The following is a 7,396-nucleotide window of genomic DNA, read 5'->3' as shown; positions in this document are numbered from 1 at the left end:
GTGACCTCCATTTCCACTCTTCCCCCATTAGAGAAAATGTCAACTCTTTAACATTCAGGTCTGCTGCTCAGTACTGAGGAAGCAGCCTCGTGTTAGACAAGGCGTCTTAAAATGTGGAAGTGGCAAAAATAGCACGGGCTTGTGGATAAATGCTAACTCTGAGCACAAGTTGCCCATCTTCATACATTTCACAGATACACGCATACAGTTATCCATAATAAACAGGGAGGTTTTACATGCTTAATCTACACTGATCTTTGTGAAAGATTGATGCAAGCTGTGACCTCGATGGCTTCTCTGAAAGGTGTCATAAATTATTCTAGTTTTTAAATCCTGATGGAAGAAGCTTGCTGTAGCCTACGCCATTCTCTGAAGTAGTACCTAAATCAATCAGCAAAGATGTTTTTTTTTTTTTTTCATTCTGAAGTTATTTAATTCTTTAACATAAGCAGGACTCACTCATATGAATGAGGGGATATTTTAATTAGTCCAGATAAACTATTCCTTAATTCTGATTCTCTAAAAGTCGTCTTTCAGCACAGTTGCAGCTTCTAGTACTCTCTGTTCTGCAAAGCCCCCTGCCAAAGGTCTGGCTGGCACGTGCAAGTAGTAGAGCTGTCATTCCAGCTTTTGGCAGAATGTGAAATGAAAATATGCGATGTGTATTATCCCAGACCATTTGAATTGACCTAGAATCTCCCTTAACGCAGAAAGCTGAGTTTTTCAAATTCTTTACCTTGTAAACATTGACTATAAAACTGATGGTCACCTGCGTGTCTCCTGTTTGCAAGTGTGGCCGAGAGGATGCACACATGTTTAGGTAGCAATGCCATTGTTATTCTCCACTGTATATTTGTTTTGACTGGGCTTTAATCCAAGCTAAACACTGGAATTCATTGAGGAGTCAAGAGAGGAGCCCTACAGAAAGGTGCTACCAAGATGTTTTTGAGGTGCCTTACTACTGGTAGGTGGTTTTCTCAACTCTTCCCAGTTGTGTAAGCCATCGGGGTTGTTTCTCGCTGTGGAATCACTGCGGTGATTAATAGATGCCTTGTGTTCATGCGATTTCACTTCTTGGTCCACAGGGGCCCATAAGGTAACCAACCTAATGCTTTTTAAAGTTGAACATTTTCCAGCATTTGTGTGGGGTTATAAATGAAGCAGTGCCTCCCATGTATCATCCCAAGAGCTGCTTTCTTTCACTGTCCTCCCCTGACATAACAGTAACAGAAAGGGGATGGGCTTAGGCTGAAAGTATAGCTGGCAACAGTCTATGTAATGAAAATCTTCCTGTCTTTCTAGAAGTGCCAGTAATTCTTGAGGAAGGAGGAGCTCTCTGTAGGATTTCCTAGCAGGACTGTTCATGCCTTATAGCCACGTTCCGTAGCCACTTAGGAGCAGGGACTTACCGCCTGATGCATACCACAGCAATGCCACATCCATCCACGTGCAGTTAGGTCGCTTGTATGTCTATGTAACAGGACAGTTATGACTCAGGACAGATAAACATCGACTGTTTTCCCTGAAACATGCGCTATGGTAACCTTATAGACACCAAAAACCCAAACCCTTTTTTATAGGTTGTGTGTAATGCAGTAGACTTCCCCAATTTTCATTTGGAGTAGCCAGTGAAGCAGCATAACTGTAGTCTCTCTGATTCATGCTGGCAGCATTTGAATTTACACAATTTTTTATTTTTTTTGTTGTTGCTCCAGGTGTCTTAAAGCATCTCACACCAGAGTAACTTCTGGTCAGGATGCCCAGGTAGAGGAATGTTGCATTTCTTCCTGCTAACCTCTTTTGTGTAAGTAATCTCCAAAGAGGACAGGAAGGAAGGAAAGAGGGAAATGTTACCGTAGGTAGTAAAGCTATTGAAGCAGTTAGGCAACTCAATTCTCACGTGAATTTGCCCGGTTTTACCACCGATTTTAATGAAAAGTATCTAAATGTGTTTGTGGACAGGGCCTTTATTGCATATGCATCTAGAGAGATGACACAAACACGATTTGTTTCCTTACTGAAGCAGAACTTTGTAATATTGGCATACTTCAGGTGAAGTCTTTGCAAGTTCAATACCAAATTTTTGATATTTGATGTAATTTAGATATGCTAACCCTTTAAGCCTGACAAGTGTCCGTCAGGTATATTATTCCTATAAGTGTACTTTATCTGGGGAACGAATAAGCTCTGTAACTGCCCCGTTGCACAAGGAGGAGTGTTCCAACCCAGTCCATGACAGGCATGGTGCGTCCTACCCAGGATCTGCAGTGCCAGTTGCCTGGGAAGGAGGTGAGAGCGAGCCAGGCACGTGGCAGTGCCTCCAGAGCACTCCTCAGACACTTACACTGCAGGGTCGTCTCCTCCAGAGATGGTGACTGTGCTGAACAGCTTCCCAGGGGTAAAACTTTCCACTGGTTTATAATATTAACATAATCAAACCCTTAGAGCACAGCGGTGAGGCAGGTTAGGCTAATAAAAACTCTGGTTGACAGAGTCAGCCTGAAGCAGCTCTAGTTTGGTTGTGCTAATAAACCACCTCAGAATTATCTGGTAATAGGTAACGAGCTCTGTCACACTTGTATGCTCTGGGGTGAGTCCTGTGTTCCCAAAAACGGGGAGAGATGCATGCACTGCTGGCTTGTGTGCGGGGGTGTTTGTGGCAGCAGAGCTCCCCATCGTATCCCAAACCACGGTCACCAAATTGTGCCGACAAGTTGGTGCTGGAGGTGGTCACCCCTCAGCCCTGGTTGCCACGCTGGAGCGGTTCCTGGCCCAGGCTTCCCGTTCCCTGCCTTTCCTTGCCACATCTCCTCCGGCATCTGCCAGGCCCGTTCAGTTCCTGCCTCCTTGTCCTGGAATTGTTGCGAGGGTGCCAAGGCTTGTAGATCCATGACTCTGAGCAAGGCGGGGTGTAAAGGTCATAGTCAAGACCATTAATAACAAGGTGCAAACGGCTGGTTTATATGTAATGTGAAGCTTTTTACTTATTTCATTTTTGCACTTTGAGGGCTCTGTTTGCTTATGGAGCACTTGGTGTCTGGTACCTATTTAGGCTGAGAGCAGGCAATTGGGTTCCTTCAGGCCTTCAGAGGAATGCAGAAAATTGTTCTCTGGTGTTGTAATTCTGCTGGGATAACTGGAGCTTATTTGTCTCACTGCTTATTAAATGCATACTTGTCTTGAGGTCCTCTTTTTTTTTTTTTTTTTTTTCTGAAAAACGTTGGGTGAATCCCAAGGACCACAAGTGAGAGGAAGATTCCAGGGGGAGGGGGGCGAGCGAAGTGCCTGCACCTCTCCGAACTGCATCAGCAGCCTCCTGTGCCAGCAGGCTGGGGAGGCCAAACACGAGAGAGAGAGAAAAGGAGACGTACATGTGGGGGTCTTACGGCCATAAATTAATGTTGCCCTGCCCCGAGATGACAGGCTGAGGGGAGATGCACCTCCCGGCCCACTAATATATGGGGTGTGTGGTTGGGAGCCACGTGAAGCTGCGCTGAGGCTTCAGAACGGGACCAGCTGTGGAGGCAGGGAGCAGATGTGCGCCGGTGCTGTGCTCGGAGCAGAGGATGGTGGTGGTAGCAAGGGCAGCGAGAGCAGATGGGATTGATGTTCTGCCAGCCTCGGAGCAGTACCTGCGTTCCCGTGTGCTGTGAAGAAGAACAAGCAGGCTCCTTGCTGCTTTCGGCTGCAGCTGAAGGCTGCGTGGCTGCATCGGTGACGTGCCCCCTGTTCTGGTCTGTGGGTGGTGGGAAAACATCCCCTAAACGCCAGGTTACGCTGACGGTAGCAATAGCAGTGGGCTTCTGTGTTCAGTCTCCTGTGGTTTGAACGCCGCCCAGTTTTAATAAAGGCAACTTCACTTCCAGACTCTGCTCCTTGCCTCCTGGCTCCCTTTTCCCTTTCTAGAGCCTCCGAATTGAGGTGTGCTCTGCACGCCCCAGCCCTTAGCGCTGCAGGGAGAAGACAGGGAGCAGGGATGCTGCTCACGTGCTTGGCATTTTCCTCTTCTTTTCCAGCTTCGATTGTTGCGTCTTGCTTTTTGGTAGGCACCTGGGTGAGCCTGATCTTTGGGGAATGCTCAGCACACACCCACATCGTTGCATCAGGAAGGGTGCTCCCGTGGAGCTGACTTCAGTTCTCTGTTGGGGCTCTTGCTTTGGTTATGTCTGGTCAATGACATTTTCCTTTTCCTCTGGATGCATTGAATTGTGCAATCGCACTGTAGCCCCATCAGCTCAGATTCTTCTCTAAAGAACCTCTTGATTTCTTTTCTAATCTGGCTGCAGGCTGCCATCCGTTACAGACGTGTGACAGTCTGTGACTATTGCATTCCCCTACAGTGACTCACCAGCTGCGATTTCGGAGCAGTAATCCCCTGCTGCCTGCTGGAGCAGCCCTTCATGACTCGTGTTTGGTAATGAGGGATATGAAAGCTCCCACACAGACCTTGACAGGTTATGCAAACGTTAGTCAAAATGCCCCGATAAATCTGTCCGTGAGATGTGGACCTGTTTCAGGCACCGTGGCCGTCCGGACACCGCCCTCGCTGGGGGAAGAGGCCGGTGGCACAGGTAGGAGAGCAAAGACCTTTGTGTGAGCATGGATGTGATGCTGAGCAGGAAAGGTCTGTGGCTGTGACGAGGGGTTTTTAGGACGGGGGTGTAACTGAGTGGCGTGGGCGCTCTGGACTTCTGTAGGTCAGAAATCAAATCCTTTTTTTTTTTTTTTTTTTTTTTAGCGTGCCCATCCCGCAGGATGGTGGTGCCTGGGCTGAGGCCCTCTCACTTAGCAGACAATGCCCTGCGTTTGTGGAGGTCCCGTGGTGCTGGTGTCCTCTGCCTCCTCCTCCTCCCGTGTGTCCTTCTTCAGAGACGGTAATTTGTTCAGGAGCTCACTTAGCAATTCCTTCTCCTCGTTTCTGAGTCCAGCCATGCTTTTGACTGGGAGATAATTAGAACATGATCTTCCATAAAAGGTTCCCTGTACGTTTTAGATTACTTAAGAGGGGCTTGTGAGTGGAACCGAGTATTCCCTGACAAGACTGCAGCCTTCATAAACTTTTATAGATGGAAAACATCTGCTTTCTGAAGATGAGTGCACTGAAGGGGAGTTTCGGGAGGCCTCCTATGCACAAACGTCCAGCGCTCTGCATTACATTCAGCCTGCCAGCGGGCCGTCTCCTTGCACAAGCACTGGACGTTAGTTCTGGCTAACCGGCAGCCTGACTTGGGCATTGTGCTTCTCGTGCTTTTGCTAATTGCTCGTTAATAAACAAGAAACGAGCACGGTCTCCCATAGCCCTCTGCAGAAGAGCCTCGTGCCTCTTCTGCCGGATGGACTCGAGCTGCTGGGCTGTCCCCGCGGCTGCTCCAGGTGCTTCTGTGAGCCTCGTGCCTGCTCCAGGTATTTTTGCTCCTCTGATGTGGGGGGAGAAGAGCAAAAGGGGAAGGTGGTGAGGCCCCGGAGTTCAGTCATGTGAAAACAGGTGTGGGTGTGGAGGGCGGCCTTCTCAGCTGGGGCTGTTCTTTGAGGTGATAAAGGATCCAGTTTTAGCATCAGTGCTGATACAGGAAGGGGGAGAGCCAGTAAAGGCAAGACAGCCCGTCCTCAAGGGCTACTTTCTCCTTTGTTTTACAACACTGAATATCTGCAAAGGGAAGAGATCTGTTAGCAGACAAGGTGGAGGTATCGTTCATCAGGTGGGCCCACAGAGCTGCCCAGAAGCAGTGTTTCTGCTGGGGAAGAAGAAATGTTGATCAGCAGCCGACCCCCGGTCCCAGGGCACTGGGGTCCCTCCCAGCTCACGCTGCTCTGGGAGCTCGAGGGGGGAGAGGCCTGGATTGATTGCAGAGGGGGCAGCATTTTTTTTTTTAAAGCCTGTCGTAAATTGATGGTAGGTGGAGCAGTAATGAAGATAAATGAGAGAGCTCTTCCCAGTAGATTCGCCTGCACGCTCGTGAACGCGGCTGCAGCGGGCTTGAAATGCCTTTGGCCTGGCTCAGCCCTCCTCCCGCTCACCTGCCAGCATTCCTGACACAGCGTGGGGACGGGACAAACCTTGGTGAAAAGCTGAACCCAGCCTGGGCGCAGGTCTGCGTGAGCAGCGAGAGGAAGAGGAGCGCGGCCGGGCCCTCGTGCGGCATCAGCGCAGGAGCTGGAGCTGGCTTCGTTCTGCAGGGAGCACAGGTGGGGAGAGGAGGGGTCCTCGAGCCTCTCACTGGTGCTGTTTTGGTCCCCTTTCTGCTCCTCTGAGGCTCTGCTGAAGGGCCTTCTTGTGCACCACCTGCCCGGCTGGTTACATGCTTTGAGCACCTCCATCAGAGCAGTTCTCAACGTGGTTTTCCCTCACCCCTCAGCCTGGCGTTCCCTGGGGCCCTTGGGTAAAATCTTCCCTCAGCTGGCTCTTCATGCGGTGGCTGGTGGGTGGCTTAGGAACTGAATAATCTTCTTTGCTTTAATCCCATCCTGCTCTTTGACCCTTCCTTCCAGCATTTGCGTTGTGCAGGCTGGGAGCTGGGCAGCCACAGCTCGCTGCTGGCAGGAGAAAAACCTTCAGCCCTTGCAGAGACGCGGCAGCAGCACAAAGTCAGACCCGAGTTCAAGTATTTACAGATGAGCATCGCTGCTGCCTTGTCCTTTCCCGTTGTTGTAAGCTTACAGCACTCACAAAAAGGTGCTGCGAGTGTCTCCTGAGGTGCGTGAGCTGTCGTCACTGCCCTTCGGCACGGTGAGGGTGGGTGTGCAGGCAGCCGGTGCCATTTCAGCTCAGACAGGAGGAAGCGCGCCCTGCCCTGCCCTGCCCTGCCCTGCCCAGCTCTGGGAGGGAAGCACAGAGCTGCCCCAGCAGGTAGGGCTGCTGCTCTCGTTAGTCCGGTGGCTAATTAGCCGCTGCAGCCCTAGCCCCTGCCGAGGTGAGCTCCGTGCAGCCTTGGCACGGGGCATTATGCTTGTTAAGCTCCAGGACATGCTCAGGGACTGCCATGGACTGGGGAAATTTGGGGTGGATCGATCTGGTTAATGGGTTCAGCTCTCTTGCCTGTACTTTGGCTGCTTGTGTGGAGTGGTAACTTCTGATCGGACCCTAAAGCATCTCTGTGCTAAACAAAGCATCTCTGCAATCAGGGCTTGCCCGAGCTGGGGGAAAAGGAAATTTCTAGAGACCGAGGGGTTGATCTCCGTAACGCATCCACTTACTGCTCTGCTGCTCCCTGCCCCTCCTCTCATCAGCTGCAATTTTAAGTGGTAGCTTTTGGCTTTGGGTGGTGGGTGTTTTTTTTTTTTTTTAAGGGAAGGATTTGGAAGCTAATCTGGTGCCTCCTGCTTGACTGCTTGACCAAGTGTTATGGCAGGAGATGTCCTGGAGCCTGCTGCTGCTTGTGAGGATTGCGCTGGGGGA

This window comes from Aythya marila (genome assembly GCF_965140915.1).
Source record: "Aythya marila genome assembly, chromosome: 24".
In the NCBI taxonomy this organism is placed as follows: Eukaryota; Metazoa; Chordata; class Aves; order Anseriformes; family Anatidae; genus Aythya; species Aythya marila.
Note: the sequence above shows the minus strand (reverse complement) of the source record.